This window comes from Bombus affinis, unplaced genomic scaffold, assembly GCF_024516045.1.
Source record: "Bombus affinis isolate iyBomAffi1 unplaced genomic scaffold, iyBomAffi1.2 ctg00000834.1, whole genome shotgun sequence".
NCBI classification, from domain to species: Eukaryota; Metazoa; Arthropoda; class Insecta; order Hymenoptera; family Apidae; genus Bombus; species Bombus affinis.
Window position 1 is genome coordinate 1 of NW_026109385.1, and position 17,631 is coordinate 17,631.

The 17,631-nt window shown below is 41.3% G+C and overlaps 4 long non-coding RNA genes across 6 annotated transcripts; 3 read left to right on the plus strand and 1 right to left on the minus strand.

Annotated features, from left to right (window-relative positions):
• Nucleotides 1-203: 203 nt before the first annotated feature.
• LOC126928309 (uncharacterized) lies at nucleotides 204-8,566 on the plus strand. 3 transcript variants are annotated; one of them, XR_007716523.1, is made up of 3 exons: nucleotides 204-294; nucleotides 3,512-3,624; nucleotides 8,233-8,566. It is a non-coding gene; the product is annotated as an uncharacterized LOC126928309 (long non-coding RNA). The 3 variants fall into 3 exon arrangements; XR_007716522.1 differs by lacking the exon at nucleotides 204-294 and adding an exon at nucleotides 1,561-1,814; XR_007716524.1 differs by lacking the exon at nucleotides 204-294 and adding an exon at nucleotides 1,998-2,124.
• Nucleotides 6,795-10,967, minus strand: LOC126928310 (uncharacterized). Its single transcript, XR_007716525.1, has 3 exons — nucleotides 10,465-10,967; nucleotides 7,392-7,543; nucleotides 6,795-6,930 (listed from the first exon to the last, which is right to left on the minus strand). It is a non-coding gene; the product is annotated as an uncharacterized LOC126928310 (long non-coding RNA).
• A 3,086-nt stretch (nucleotides 10,968-14,053) lies between these two features.
• LOC126928313 (uncharacterized) lies at nucleotides 14,054-15,282 on the plus strand. The gene is made up of 2 exons (XR_007716528.1): nucleotides 14,054-14,243; nucleotides 14,321-15,282. It is a non-coding gene; the product is annotated as an uncharacterized LOC126928313 (long non-coding RNA).
• A 404-nt stretch (nucleotides 15,283-15,686) lies between these two features.
• Nucleotides 15,687-16,513, plus strand: LOC126928314 (uncharacterized). The gene is made up of 2 exons (XR_007716529.1): nucleotides 15,687-15,906; nucleotides 16,076-16,513. It is a non-coding gene; the product is annotated as an uncharacterized LOC126928314 (long non-coding RNA).
• Nucleotides 16,514-17,631: the final 1,118 nt, after the last annotated feature.

Consider the following 17,631-nt stretch of genomic DNA (forward strand, 5'->3'; position numbering starts at 1 on the left):
ATCATATACTCGATTTTGAAGAAAACTGTGCGTTATATCGATCCTGCTGGAGATATTTCGACGTTTAAAACGCTATTTCCATTGCATTTTACACGACGAGTGCTATGCATGCCAGTTTCAACGTCGGAAGGAGCAGTCGTGTGCGAAAAATGCGACCATTTACTCGATTTTGACGAAAACTGTGCGTTATATCGATCCTGTTGGTGATATTTCGACGTTTAAAACGCTATTTCCATTGCGTTTTACACGCCGAATGCTATGCACACCAGTTTCAACGTCGAAAGGAGCAGACGTGTGCGAAAAATGCGACCATTTACGCGATTCTGAAGAGAAACTAGAGCGTTATATCCATCCTGCTGGAGATATTTCGACGTTTAAACGCTATTTCCATTGCAGTTTACACGACGAACGCTATGCACACCGTTTTTTAGCGTTGAAACAAGCCCAACTGTGCGCAAAATGCGACCATTTACACGATTTTGAAGAAAACTGTGCGTTATTACGCAATTGTTGGAGATATTTCGCCGTTTGAAAGCTATTTCCATTGCATTTTACTCAAAGAGTGCTATGCGCACCGTTTTTAGCGTCGAAACAAGCCCAACTGTGCGCAAAATGCGACCATTTACTCGATTTTGACGAAAACTGTGCGTTATATCGATACTGTTGGAGATATTTCGACGTTTAAACGCGATTTCCATTGCATTTTACACGACGATTGCTATGCACACCGTTTTTGCGTTGAATCAAGCCCAGCAGTGCGCAAAATGCGACCATTTACGCGATTTTGAAGGAAACTGTGAGTAATTTCGCTATTGTTCGAGATGTTTCGCCGTTTGTACGCTATTTCCATTGCATTTTACACAAACAGTGCTATGCTCACCGTTTTTTGCGTCGAAACAAGCCCAACTGTGCGCAAAATGCGATCATATACTCGATTTTGAAGAAAACAGTGCCCTATATCGATTCTGTTGGAGATGTTTCGACGTTTAAAACGCTATTTCCATTGCATTTTACACAAAGAATGCTATGCACACCGTTCTTAGCGTCGAAACAAGCCCAACTGTGCGCAAAATGCGATTATATACTCGATTTTGAAGAAAACTGTGCGTTATTTCGCAATTCTTGGAGATATTTCGACGTTTAAACGCTATTTCCATTGCATTTTACACAACGAGTGCTATGCGCACCGTTTTTAGCGTCGAAACAAGCCCAACTGTGCGCAAAATGCGACCATTTACTCGATTTTGACGAAAACTGTGCGTTATATCGATCCTGTTGGAGATATTTCGACGTTTAAAACGCGATTTCCATTGCATTTTACACGACGATTGCTATGCACACCGTTTTTGCGTTGAAACAAGCCCAGCAGTGCGCAAAATGCGATCATATACTCGATTTTGAAGAAAACTGTGCGTTATTTCGCAATTCTTGGAGATATTTCGACGTTTAAACGCTATTTCCATTGCATTTTACACAAAGAGTGCTATGCACACCGTTCGTAGCGTCGAAACAAGCCCAACTGTGCGCAAAATGCGATCATATACTCGATTTTGATTATATCGATCCTGCTGGAGATATTTCGACGTTTAAACGCTATTTCCATTGCATTTTACACGACGAGTGCTATGCATGCCAGTTTCAACGTCGGAAGGAGCAGTCGTGTGCGAAAAATGCGACCATTTACTCGATTTTGACGAAAACTGTGCGTTATATCGATCCTGTTGGTGATATTTCGACGTTTAAACGCTATTTCCATTGCGTTTTACACGCCGAATGCTATGCACACCAGTTTCAACGTCGAAAGGAGCAGACGTGTGCGAAAAATGCGAAAAATTACGCGATTCTGAAGAGAAACTAGAGCGTTATATCGATCCTGCTGGAGATATTTCGACGTTTAAACGCTATTTCCATTGCATTTTACACGACGAACGCTATGCACACCGTTTTTAGCGTTGAAACAAGCCCAACTGTGCGGCAAAATGCGACCATTTACTCGATTTTGACGAAAACTGTGCGTTATATCGATCCTGTTGGTGATATTTCGACGTTTTAAACGCTATTTCCATTGCGTTTTACACGCCGAATGCTATGCACGCCAGTTTCAACATCGAAAGGAGCAGTCGTGTGCGAAAAATGCGACCATTTACTCGATTTTGACGAAAACTGTGCGTTATATCGATCCTGTTGGAGATATTTCTACGTTTGAACGCGATTTCCATTGCATTTTACACGACGAATGTTATGCACACCGTCCTTAGCGTCGAAACAAGCCCCAACTGTGCGCAAAATGCGACCATTTACTCGATTTTGACGAAAACTGTGCGTTATATCGATCCTGTTGGTGATATTTCGACGTTTAAACGCTATTTCCATTGCGTTTTACACGCCGAATGCTATGCACACCAGTTTCAACGTCGAAAGCAGCAGACGTGTGCGAAAAATGCGAAAAATTACGCGATTCTGAAGAGAAACTAGAGCGTTATATCGATCCTGCTGGAGATATTTCGACGTTTTAAACGCTATTTCCATTGCATTTTACACGACGAATGCTATGCACACCGTTTTTAGCGTCGAAACAAGCCCAGCAGTGCGCAAAATGCGACCATTTACTCGATTTTGAAGAAACTGTGCGTTATTACGCAATTGTTGGAGATATTTCGCCGTTTGAAAGCTATTTCCATTGCATTTTACACAAAGAGTGCTATGCGCACCGTTTTTTAGCGTCGAAACAAGCCCAACTGTGCGCAAAATGCGACCATTTACTCGATTTTGACGAAAACTGTGCGTTATATCGATACTGTTGGAGATATTTCGACGTTTAAACGCGATTTCCATTGCATTTTACACGACGATTGCTATGCACACCGTTTTTGCGTTGAATCAAGCCCAGCAGTGCGCAAAATGCGACCATTTACGCGATTTTGAAGGAAACTGTGAGTAATTTCGCTATTGTTCGAGATGTTTCGCCGTTTGTACGCTATTTCCATTGCATTTTACACAAACAGTGCTATGCACACCGTTCGTAGCGTCGAAACAAGCCCAACTGTGCGCAAAATGCGATCATATACTCGATTTTGAAGAAAAACAGTGCCCTATATCGATTCTGTTGGAGATGTTTTCGACGTTTTTTTAAACGCTATTTCCATTGCATTTTACACAAAGAATGCTATGCACACCGTTCTTAGCGTCGAAACAAGCCCAACTGTGCGCAAAATGCGATCATATACTCGATTTTGAAGAAAACTGTGCGTTATTTCGCAATTCTTGGAGATATTTCGACGTTTAAACGCTATTTCCATTGCATTTTACACAACGAGTGCTATGCGCACCGTTTTTAGCGTCGAAACAAGCCCAACTGTGCGCAAAATGCGACCATTTACTCGATTTTGACGAAAACTGTGCGTTATATCGATCCTGTTGGAGATATTTCGACGTTTAAACGCGATTTCCATTGCATTTTACACGACGATTGCTATGCACACCCGTTTTTGCGTTGAAACAAGCCCAGCAGGTGCGCAAAATGCGATCATATACTCGATTTTGAAGAAAACTGTGCGTTATTTCGCAATTCTTGGAGATATTTCGACGTTTAAACGCTATTTCCATTGCATTTTACACGACGAGGTGCTATGCACACCGTTTTTTTAGCGTCGAAAACAAGCCCAACTGTGCGCAAAATGCGATCATATACTCGATTTTGAAGAAAACTGTGCGTTATTTCGCATTTGTTGGAGATATTTCGCCGTTTGAACGCTATTTCCATTGCATTTTACACGACGAGTGCTATGCACGCCAGTTTCAACGTCGAAAGGAGCAGTCGTGTGCGAAAAATGCGACCATTTACTCGATTTTGACGAAAACTGAGCGTTATATCGATCCTGTTGGAGATATTTCTACGTTTGAACGCTATTTCCATTGCATTTTACACGACGAATGCCATGCACACCGTTTTTAGCGTCGAAACAAGCCCAGCAGTGCGCAAAATGCGACCACTTACTCGATTTTGACGAAACTGTGCGTTATATCGATCCTGTTGGAGATGTTTCGACGTTTAAACGCTATTTCCATTGCATTTTACACGACGAGTGCTATGCATGCCAGTTTTCAACGTCGGAAGGAGCAGTCGTGTGCGAAAAATGCGACCATTTACTCGATTTTGACGAAAACTGTGCGTTATATCGATCCTGTTGGTGATATTTCGACGTTTAAACGCTATTTCCATTGCGTTTTACACGCCGAATGCTATGCACACCCAGTTTCAACGTCGAAAGGAGCAGACGTGTGCGAAAAATGCGACCATTTACGCGATTCTGAAGAGAAACTAGAGCGTTATATCGATCCTGCTGGAGATATATCGACGTTTAAACGCTATTTCCATTGCATTTTACACGACGATTGCTATGCACACCGTTTTTAGCGTTGAAAACAAGCCCAGCAGTGCGCAAAATGCGACCATTTACGCGATTTTGAAGGAAACTGTGATTAATTTCGCTATTGTTCGAGATGTTTCGCCGTTTGTACGCTATTTCCATTGCATTTTACACAAACAGTGCTATGCACACCGTTTTTAGCGTCGAAACAAGCCCAACTGTGCGCAAAATGCGATCATATACTCGATTTTTGAAGAAAACAGTGCGCTATATCGATTCTGTTGGAGATGTTTCGACGTTTAAACGCTATTTCCATTGCATTTTACACAAAGAGAGCTATGCACACCGTTCTTAGGCGTCGAAACAAGCCCATCTGTGCGCAAAATGCGATCATATACTCGATTTTGAAGAAAACTGTGCGTTATTTCGCAATTCTTGGAGATATTTCGACGTTTAAACGCTATTTCCATTGCATTTTACACAACGAGTGCTATGCACACCGTTTTTAGCGTCGAAACAAGCTCAACTGTGCACAAAATGCGACCATACACTCAATTTTGAAGAAAACTGTGCGTTATTACGCAATTCTTGGAGATATTTCGCCGTTTTGAACGCTATTTCCATTGCATTTTACACATAGAGTGCTACGCGCACCGTTTTTAGCGTCGAAACAAGCCCAGCAGTGCGCAAAATGCGACCATTTACTCGATTTTGAAGAAAACTGTGCGTTATTACGCAATTCTTGGAGATATTTCGCCGTTTGAACGCTATTTCCATTGCATTTTACACATAGAGTGCTACGCGCACCGTTTTTAGCGTCGAAACAAGCCCAGCAGTGCGCAAAATGCGACCATTTACTCGATTTTGAAGAAAACTGTGCGTTATTACGCAATTGTTGGAGATATTTCGCCGTTTGAAAGCTATTTCCATTGCATTTTACACAAAGAGTTGCTATGCGCACCGTTTTTTAGCGTCGAAACAAGCCCAACTGTGCGCAAAATGCGACCATTTACTCGATTTTGACGAAAACTGTGCGTTATATCGATACTGTTGGAGATATTTCGACGTTTAAACGCGATTTCCATTGCATTTTACACGACGATTGCTATGCACACCGTTTTTGCGTTGAATCAAGCCCAGCAGTGCGCAAAATGCGACCATTTACGCGATTTTGAAGGAAACTGTGAGTAATTTCGCTATTGTTCGAGATGTTTCGCCGTTTGTACGCTATTTCCATTGCATTTTACACAAACAGTGCTATGCTCACCGTTTTTTGCGTCGAAACAAGCCCAACTGTGCGCAAAATGCGATCATATACTCGATTTTGAAGAAAACAGTGCCCTATATCGATTCTGTTGGAGATGTTTCGACGTTTAAACGCTATTTCCATTGCATTTTACACAAAGAATGCTATGCACACCGTTCTTAGCGTCGAAACAAGCCCAACTGTGCGCAAAATGCGATCATATACTCGATTTTGAAGAAAACTGTGCGTTATTTCGCAATTCTTGGAGATATTTCGACGTTTTAAACGCTATTTCCATTGCATTTTACACAACGAGTGCTACGCGCACCGTTTTTAGCGTCGAAACAAGCCCAACTGTGCGCAAAATGCGACCATTTACTCGATTTTGACGAAAACTGTGCGTTATATCGATCCTGTTGGAGATATTTCGACGTTTAAACGCGATTTCCATTGCATTTTACACGACGATTGCTATGCACACCGTTTTTTGCGTTGAAACAAGCCCAGCAGTGCGCAAAATGCGATCATATACTCGATTTTGAAGAAAACTGTGCGTTATTTCGCAATTCTTGGAGATATTTCGACGTTTAAACGCTATTTCCATTGCATTTTACACGACGAGTGCTATGCACACCGTTTTTAGCGTCGAAACAAGCCCAACTGTGCGCAAAATGCGATCATATACTCGATTTTGAAGAAAACTGTGCGTTATTTCGCATTTGTTGGAGATATTTCGCCGTTTGAACGCTATTTCCATTGCATTTTACACGACGAGTGCTATGCACGCCAGTTTCAACGTCGAAAGGAGCAGTCGTGTGCGAAAAATGCGACCATTTACTCGATTTTGACGAAAACTGAGCGTTATATCGATCCTGTTGGAGATATTTCTACGTTTGAACGCTATTTCCATTGCATTTTACACGACGAATGCCATGCACACCGTTTTTAGCGTCGAAACAAGCCCAGCAGTGCGCAAAATGCGACCACTTACTCGATTTTGACGAAAACTGTGCGTTATATCGATCCTGTTGGAGATGTTTCGACGTTTAAACGCTATTTCCATTGCATTTTACACGACGAGTGCTATGCATGCCAGTTTCAACGTCGGAAGGAGCAGTCGTGTGCGAAAAATGCGACCATTTACTCGATTTTGACGAAAACTGTGCGTTATATCGATCCTGTTGGTGATATTTCGACGTTTAAACGCTATTTCCATTGCGTTTTACACGCCGAATGCTATGCACACCAGTTTCAACGTCGAAAGGAGCAGACGTGTGCGAAAAATGCGACCATTTACGCGATTCTGAAGAGAAACTAGAGCGTTATATCGATCCTGCTGGAGATATATCGACGTTTAAACGCTATTTCCATTGCATTTTACACGACGATTGCTATGCACACCGTTTTTAGCGTTGAAACAAGCCCAGCAGTGCGCAAAATGCGACCATTTACGCGATTTTGAAGGAAACTGTGATTAATTTCGCTATTGTTCGAGATGTTTCGCCGTTTGTACGCTATTTCCATTGCATTTTACACAAACAGTGCTATGCACACCGTTTTTAGCGTCGAAACAAGCCCAACTGTGCGCAAAATGCGATCATATACTCGATTTTGAAGAAAACAGTGCGCTATATCGATTCTGTTGGAGATGTTTCGACGTTTAAACGCTATTTCCATTGCATTTTACACAAAGAGAGCTATGCACACCGTTCTTAGCGTCGAAACAAGCCCAACTGTGCGCAAAATGCGATCATATACTCGATTTTGAAGAAAACTGTGCGTTATTTCGCAATTCTTGGAGATATTTCGACGTTTAAACGCTATTTCCATTGCATTTTACACAACGAGTGCTATGCACACCGTTTTTAGCGTCGAAACAAGCTCAACTGTGCACAAAATGCGACCATACACTCAATTTTGAAGAAAACTGTGCGTTATTACGCAATTCTTGGAGATATTTCGCCGTTTGAACGCTATTTCCATTGCATTTTACACATAGAGTGCTACGCGCACCGTTTTTAGCGTCGAAACAAGCCCAGCAGTGCGCAAAATGCGACCATTTACTCGATTTTGAAGAAAACTGTGCGTTATTACGCAATTCTTGGAGATATTTCGCCGTTTGAACGCTATTTCCATTGCATTTTACACAAAGAGTGCTATGCACACCGTTTTTAGCGTCGCAACAAGCCCAGCTGTGCGCAAAATGCGACCATTTACTCGATTTTGAAGAAAACTGTTCGTTATATCGATCCTGTTGGAGATATTTCGACGTTTAAACGCGATTTCCATTGCATTTTACACGACGAATGTTATGCACACCGTCCTTAGCGTCGAAACAAGCCCAACTATGCGCAAAATGCGACCATTTACTCGATTTTGTCGAAAACTGTGCGTTATATCGATCCTGTTGGTGATATTTCGACGTTTAAACGCTATTTCCATTGCGTTTTTACACGCCGAATGCTATGCACACCAGTTTCAGCGTCGAAAGGAGCAGACGTGTGCGAAAAATGCGACCATTTACGCGATTCTGAAGAGAAACTAGAGCGTTATATCGATCCTGCTGGAGATATATCGCCGTTTGAACGCTATTTCCATTGCATTTTACACGACGAGTGCTATGCACGCCAGTTTCAACGTCGAAAGGAGCAGACGTGTGCGAAAAATGCGACCATTTACTCGATTTTGACGAAAACTGTGCGTTATATCGATCCTGTTGGAGATATTTCTACGTTTGAACGCGATTTCCATTGCATTTTACACGACGAATGTTATGCACACCGTCCTTAGCGTCGAAACAAGCCCAACTGTGCGCAAAATGCGACCATTTACTCGATTTTGACGAAAACTGTGCGTTATATCGATCCTGTTGGTGATATTTCGACGTTTAAACGCTATTTCCATTGCGTTTTACACGCCGAATGCTATGCACACCAGTTTCAACGTCGAAAGCAGCAGAAGTGTGCGAAAAATGCGAAAAATTACGCGATTCTGAAGAGAAACTAGAGCGTTATATCGATCCTGCTGGAGATATTTCGACGTTTAAACGCTATTTCCATTGCATTTTACACGACGAATGCTATGCACACCGTTTTTAGCGTCGAAACAAGCCCAGCAGTGCGCAAAATGCGACCATTTACTCGATTTTGAAGAAAACTGTGCGTTATTACGCAATTGTTGGAGATATTTCGCCGTTTGAAAGCTATTTCCATTGCATTTTACACAAAGAGTGCTATGCGCACCGTTTTTAGCGTCGAAACAAGCCCAACTGTGCGCAAAGTGCGACCATTTACTCGATTTTGACGAAAACTGTGCGTTATATCGATCCTGTTGGAGATATTTCGACGTTTAAACGCGATTTCCATTGCATTTTACACGACGATTGCTATGCACACCGTTTTTTAGCGTTGAAACGAGTCCAGCAGTGCGCAAAATGCGACCATTTACGCGATTTTGAAGGAAACTGTGAGTAATTTCGCTATTGTTCGAGGTGTTTCGCCGTTTGTACGCTTTTTCCATTGCATTTTACACAAACAGTGCTATGCACACCGTTTTCCGCGTCGAAACAAGCCCAACTGTGCGCAAAATGCGATCATATACTCGATTTTGAAGGAAACTGTGAGTAATTTCGCTATTGTTCGAGGTGTTTCGCCGTTTGTACGCTTTTTCCATTGCATTTTACACAAACAGTGCTATGCACACCGTTTTCCGCGTCGAAACAAGCCCAACTGTGCGCAAAATGCGATCATATACTCGATTTTGAAGAAAACTGTGCGTTATTTCGCAATTCTTGGAGATATTTCGACGTTTAAAACGCTATTTCCATTGCATTTTACACAAAGAGTGCTATGCACACCGTTCGTAGCGTCGAAACAAGCCCAACTGTGCGCAAAATGCGATCATATACTCGATTTTGAAGAAAACAGTGCCCTATATCGATTCTGTTGGAGATGTTTCGACGTTTTAAACGCTATTTCCATTGCATTTTACACAAAGAATGCTATGCACACCGTTCTTAGCGTCGAAACAAGCCCAACTGTGCGCAAAATGCGATCATATACTCGATTTTGAAGAAAACTGTGCGTTATTTCGCAATTCTTGGAGATATTTCGACGTTTAAAACGCTATTTCCATTGCATTTTACACAACGAGTGCTATGCGCACCGTTTTTAGCGTCGAAACAAGCCCAACTGTGCGCAAAATGCGACCATTTACTCGATTTTGACGAAAACTGTGCGTTATATCGATCCTGTTGGAGATATTTCGACGTTTAAACGCGATTTCCATTGCATTTTACACGACGATTGCTATGCACACCGTTTTTTGCGTTGAAACAAGCCCAGCAGTGCGCAAAATGCGATCATATACTCGATTTTGAAGAAAACTGTGCGTTATTTCGCAATTCTTGGAGATATTTCGACGTTTTAAAACGCTATTTCCATTGCATTTTACACAAAGAGTGCTATGCACACCGTTCGTAGCGTCGAAACAAGCCCAACTGTGCGCAAAATGCGATCATATACTCGATTTTGAAGAAAACTGTGCGTTATATCGATCCTGCTGGAGATATTTCGACGTTTTAAACGCTATTTCCATTGCATTTTACACGACGAGTGCTATGCATGCCAGTTTCAACGTCGGAAGGAGCAGTCGTGTGCGAAAAATGCGACCATTTACTCGATTTTGACGAAAACTGTGCGTTATATCGATCCTGTTGGTGATATTTCGACGTTTAAACGCTATTTCCATTGCGTTTTACACGCCGAATGCTATGCACACCAGTTTCAACGTCGAAAGGAGCAGACGTGTGCGAAAAATGCGAAAAATTACGCGATTCTGAAGAGAAACTAGAGCGTTATATCGATCCTGCTGGAGATATTTCGACGTTTAAACGCTATTTCCATTGCATTTTACACGACGAACGCTATGCACACCGTTTTTAGCGTTGAAACAAGCCCAACTGTGCGCAAAATGCGACCATTTACTCGATTTTGACGAAAACTGTGCGTTATATCGATCCTGTTGGTGATATTTCGACGTTTTAAACGCTATTTCCATTGCGTTTTACACGCCGAATGCTATGCACGCCAGTTTCAACGTCGAAAGGAGCAGTCGTGTGCGAAAAATGCGACCATTTACTCGATTTTGACGAAAACTGTGCGTTATATCGATCCTGTTGGAGATATTTCTACGTTTGAACGCGATTTCCATTGCATTTTACACGACGAATGTTATGCACACCGTCCTTAGCGTCGAAACAAGCCCAACTGTGCGCAAAATGCGACCATTTACTCGATTTTGACGAAAACTGTGCGTTATATCGATCCTGTTGGTGAAATTTCGACGTTTAAACGCTATTTCCATTGCGTTTTACACGCCGAATGCTATGCACACCAGTTTCAACGTCGAAAGGAGCAGACGTGTGCGAAAAATGCGACCATTTACGCTATTCTGAAGAGAAACTAGAGCGTTATATCGATCCTGCTGGAGATGTATCGCCGTTTGAACGCTATTTCCATTGCATTTTACACGACGAGTGCTATGCACGCCAGTTTCAACGTCGAAAGGAGCAGTCGTGTGCGAAAAATGCGACCATTTACTCGATTTTGACGAAAACTGTGCGTTATATCGATCCTGTTGGAGATATTTAGACGTTTAAACGCGATTTCCATTGCATTTTACACGACGAATGTTATGCACACCGTCCTTAGCGTCGAAACAAGCCCAACTATGCGCAAAATGCGACCATTTACTCGATTTTGACGAAAACTGTGCGTTATATCGATCCTGTTGGTGATATTTCGACGTTTAAACGCTATTTCCATTGCGTTTTACACGCCGAATGCTATGCACACCAGTTTCAACGTCGAAAGGAGCAGACGTGTGCGAAAAATGCGAAAAATTACGCGATTCTGAAGAGAAACTAGAGCGTTATATCGATCCTGCTGGAGATATTTCGACGTTTTAAACGCTATTTCCGTTGCATTTTACACGACGAACGCTATGCACACCGTTTTTTAGCGTTGAAACAAGCCCAACTGTGCGCAAAATGCGATCATTTACTCGATTTTGACGAAAACTGTGCGTTATATCGATCCTGTTGGTGATATTTCGACGTTTAAACTCTATTTCTATTGCGTTTTACACGCCGAATGCTATGCACACCAGTTTCAACGTCGAAAGGAGCAGACGTGTGCGAAAAATGCGAAAAATTACGCGATTCTGAAGAGAAACTAGAGCGTTATATCGATCCTGCTGGAGATATTTCGACGTTTAAACGCTATTTCCATTGCATTTTACACGACGAACGCTATGCACACCGTTTTTAGCGTTGAAACAAGCCCAACTGTGCGCAAAATGCGACCATTTACTCGATTTTGACGAAAACTGTGCGTTATATCGATCCTGTTGGTGATATTTCGACGTTTAAAACGCTATTTCCATTGCGTTTTACACGCCGAATGCTATGCACGCCCAGTTTCAACGTCGAAAGGAGCAGTCGTGTGCGAAAAATGCGACCATTTACTCGATTTTGACGAAAACTGTGCGTTATATCGATCCTGTTGGAGATATTTCTACGTTTGAACGCGATTTCCATTGCATTTTACACGACGAATGTTATGCACACCGTCCTTAGCGTCGAAACAAGCCCAACTATGCGCAAAATGCGACCATTTACTCGATTTTGACGAAAACTGTGCGTTATATCGATCCTGTTGGTGATATTTCGACGTTTAAACTCTATTTCTATTGCGTTTTACACGCCGAATGCTATGCACACCAGTTTCAACGTCGAAAGGAGCAGACGTGTGCGAAAAATGCGAAAAATTACGCGATTCTGAAGAGAAACTAGAGCGTTATATCGATCCTGCTGGAGATATTTCGACGTTTTAAACGCTATTTCCATTGCATTTTACACGACGAACGCTATGCACACCGTTTTTTAGCGTTGAAACAAGCCCAACTGTGCGCAAAATGCGACCATTTACTCGATTTTGACGAAAACTGTGCGTTATATCGATCCTGTTGGTGATATTTCGACGTTTAAAACGCTATTTCCATTGCGTTTTACACGCCGAATGCTATGCACGCCAGTTTCAACGTCGAAAGGAGCAGTCGTGTGCGAAAAATGCGACCATTTACTCGATTTTGACGAAAACTGTGCGTTATATCGATCCTGTTGGAGATATTTCTACGTTTGAACGCGATTTCCATTGCATTTTACACGACGAATGTTATGCACACCGTCCTTAGCGTCGAAACAAGCCCAACTATGCGCAAAATGCGACCATTTACTCGATTTTGAAGAAAACTGTGCGTTATTTCGCAATTCTTGGAGATATTTCGACGTTTAAACGCTATTTCCATTGCATTTTACACAAACAGTGCTATGCACACCGTTCTTAGCGTCGAAACAAGCCCAACTGTGCGCAAAATGCGATCATATACTCGATTTTGAAGAGAACAGTGCGCTATATCGATTCTGTTGGAGATATTTCGACGTTTTAAACGCTATTTCCATTGCATTTTACACAAACAGTGCTATGCACACCGTTCTTAGCGTCGAAACAAGCCCAGCTGTGCGCAAAATGCGATCATATACTCGATTTTGAAGAAAACAGTGCGCTATATCGATTCTGTTGGAGATATTTCGACGTTTAAACGCTATTTCCACTGCATTTTACACAAAGAGTGCTATGCACACCGTCCTTAGCGTCGAAACAAGCCCAACTATGCGCAAAATGCGACCATTTACTCGATTTTGACGAAAACTGTGCGTTATATCGATCCTGTTGGTGATATTTCGACATTTAAACGCTATTTCCATTGCATTTTACACAAAAAGTGCTATGCACACCGTTTTTAGCGTCGAAACAAGCCCAACTGTGCGCAAAATGCGATCATATACTCGATATTGAAGAAAACAGTGCGCTATTGTCACGTCCCACGCTCCGCACGTGCCGCAACGAAAACATAGATAACCGCAATACACAAACAACGCAAGTGTCAACTCGTATACCTAGAAACAAACACACAGTGCAATGAAAATGGAAATTATTTAATAAAATTTATTAAACATAGTTTATTATTCATATATACATATATGAGATCGATATTCTAATAATAAACATAAAATTTATTAAATTGTCTGTCCTATTAGAAAATTACATCCTGAAGATATACATATACATGTGTGTAATACATTACTAAATCATACATGGACCGAGCGAAACATGACCATACACAAAATGCAACCTCAGCAAGGCCAAGCAGCCACGCGACCGGCACATTCCACTGGTATCAGTAACGAAGGTCATGGAAAGAACGCAGACGCAGCATCAGCAAAATACGACCACCTGCAACATGTACATTCTTTCAAGCACCTTGTATATCATTAACACCAAGCAAAACGTGAGATGATCAAGAAGACGAAATTTTAGCAAAGGTTGAGATAATCAAGAAAACAAGAACCCCAGCGGAAATAGGCAGTTACGATATTCACAAATTGTCACGTAGTAATGGTACAATTACAAAAGAAATAATCGGTCACGTGACAATTAGGAAGAATATAAATAGAGATTCAGTACTCAATAGAGAGCAGTTGTTGGAGTGCAGTTTTAATTGAGGTCAGAGCTGGTTTTACCGAATTCAGAATTTAATTGAAAGTAGTGTTGAAAGTAGTTAAAGTTCAGTTTTAATTTAGAGCAGTCAGAAGTCAGTCTTAGTTGGAAACAGTGAGTTTAACTTAAAGAGTATTGTAAGAGTATTGCACTTAAAGTTCGGCATTAACTTGAGATTCGGTGATTCATTTATTCTTTTGTTCATTCGCAAGTCGATCCGTCCGCGTCAAAGAAACAATCTAGTACATATTGTAATTCCCTTTAATAAAATTGTTAATTAAGTTCGAAAATCCGAAATATCGAGTAACTAATCGAGTAATCGCGAAACGAAATTTAATTGTTAAAACCGATTCATCGCCAAACCATACTCACACCTGATCAACTCCACAAATTAAACAAGGTAGGAGATTCGAAATTGTACACCCTCTTCCTTTCTTTTTTAACTTTTAATTGAACAAAGTTGTCTTTAAACGAAAGTATCCGTCGGCAGCTGTAGTTGACAGATAGAAGTATCAAGTAAATAACTCACATAAAATTTCATTCGAACATTTTGAATTCACGACAATTATTCTCTGTATCGACCAGTGATCACGGTGTTTTCAATCATTGGAAACATCTATGGTTTTCGTTTTCCTCTTCCCATCGTTAGCAGATTGCTCATCCTTGGGCGAGGCCTACGAAGCCACACCGATTGTTTACAGAGAATATAATTACAAAATTGAGATAAACGTTCTTGCTCAACATTTAATGAATTGTTTGGAATAAACTCAATCAGCTTTAGATCTATTTTGTTTACAATTGTTCGCTGTATCAACCAGTGATTACGGTGTTTTCGTCACAGAAAGCATCTATGGTTTTCGTTTTCCTCTTCCCACCGTTAGCAGATTGCTCATCCTTGGGTGAGGCCTACGAAGCCACACTGATTGTCTACAGTGAACTCAGTCACCAAATTAAATAATCATTTACTCATTTACGACTTTACTTGTTGTCAAGAACGAATTATAATTCCATGACGAAATCGAGAAAGAATAGAAAAGATAAAAGTCACCTCAGCAAAAAGCGAGCCGAACGTTGGTACAAACGATTAATTGCTGCAGAAATAAAAAAGGAAGAGAGGAGGCATCGAGAAGAATTAGAGTCAAATCACGAAGGTTCACCACCTAGTTTTTCGCCCTCAAATTCACCAATTTCCGAACACTGCGAGGTGCATTCCTTTCGATCTCGTTCGCCATCGCCCACATCACACCATAGCGTTTGTTATTAATCCTATTGGTACGAATAAATATTATCCTACCAAACATTTGTAAAATTTATCCAGTTAGAAGCTAGAATATTTATTTATCGTACATCGCTGTATAATATATCTACATTTGCATCCGACGATACTTATTGCTGATATTGTCATACCTTGAATCAACTAACAAGGAATAAATTAAAATATAGTTAAACCAACATAACTCTGTCAGACGAAATAAATACGTTGCCAATTGTCTATCCCTAATAACTTTAATCCTCTCCCGTGCCAGTATTCCTGCGCATAGCCGGTTAGCCGAAAGGTGGAATTCGTTTGCCAGATGCATCAAACGTAAGTCAACGCTATCCATTAAACACGAGTTAGTAGATAATAGACTCTCACCTAGATCAAACCCCACAACAGACAGGGTACAAGGTTTGTTTTCCTACAGGCAAGAAAGTGCTTACAGAGGCATTTCCAGTCTGGGAAATCAAGAGACACAACAGACAAGGGTACAAGGTTTGTTTTCCTACAGGCAAGAAAGTGCTTACAGAGGCACGTTCAGTCTGGGAATTCAACAGACACGACAGACGAAGGTACATAGATTTGTTTTCCTACAGGCAAGAAAGTGCTTACAGAGGCACTTCCAGTCTGGGAATTCAACATACACAACAGACAAGGTACAAGATTTGTTTTCCTACAGCCACGAAGGTGCTTATAGGGGCACTTCCGGACTGGGAATCCAAAAGACACGATAGACAAACAATACCCATCATACACTAACACTCCCAACATTAAGAAATAATAATAATAAAAGGAAATTCTTTGAAATAGTACTTAGACTACTTCTGGTGGCAGCAACTACCATATTAATCGGACATCTCGATTAATATTTCAAAAACAATCATACCATTTCAATTTTCCCCTTCCGATTAAACTTGAGATAACACAACAAAAAAAAAATAAAATTTTTATCTGGATTTAGTCTAGACTAACACGGAAGGCATAGCACAATCAAATCGAACATAACAGAACGTAACAGCACTGTTGGGCTTGTTTCGACGCTAAAAGCGGCCTGCATAGCATTCAACGTGTGAAATGCAATGGAAATAGCGTTTAAACGTCGAAATATCTCCAACAGGATCGATATAACGCACTGTTTTCGTCAAAATCGAGTAAATGGTTGCAGTTTGCACAGTTGGGCTTGTTTCGATGCTAAAACCGGTGTGCATAGCACACTTTGTGTAAAATGCAATGGAAATAGCGTTCAAACGGCGAAATATCTCCAACAATAGCGAAAAAACGCACAGCTTTCTTCAAAATCGAGTATATGATCGCATTTTGCGCACAATTGGGCTTGTTTCGACGCTAAAAACGGTGTGCATAGCACCCTTTGTGTAAAATGAATTGGAAATAGCGTTCAAACGGCGAAATATCTCCAACAATTGTGAAATAACGCACAGTTTACATCAAAATCGAGTATATGATCGCATTTTGCGCACTGCTGGGCTTTTTCGACGCTAAAAACGGTGTGCATAGCATTCGTCGTGTGAAATGCAATGGAAATAGCGTTCAAACGGCGAAACATCTCCCGCAATTGCGATATAACGCACAGTTTTCGTCAAAATCGAGTAAATGGTCGCATTTTGCGCACAGTTTGGCTTGTTCCGACGCTAAGGACGGTGTGCATAGCACTCTTTGTGTAAAATGCAATGGAAATAGCGTTTAAACGTCGAAATATCTCCAACAGAATCGATATAACGCACTGTTTTCTTCAAAATCGAGTAAATGGTCGCATTTTTCGCACACGACTGCTCCTTTCGACGTTGAAGCTGGCGTGCATAGCACTCGTCGTGTAAAATGCAATGGAAATAGCGTTCAAACGGCGAAATATCTCCAACAATTGCGAAATAACGCACAGTTTTCTTCAAAATCGAGTATATGATCGCATTTTGCGCACAGTTTGGCTTGTTCCGACGCTAAAAACGGCGTGCGTAGCATTGGCCGTGTAAAATGCAATGGAAATAGCGATCAAACGGCGAAATATCTCCAACATAATCGATATAACGCACAGATTTCGTCAAAATCGATTAAATGGTCGCAGTTAACACAGTTGCTCTTGTTTCGACACCAAAAACGGTTTGCATAGCATTCGACGTG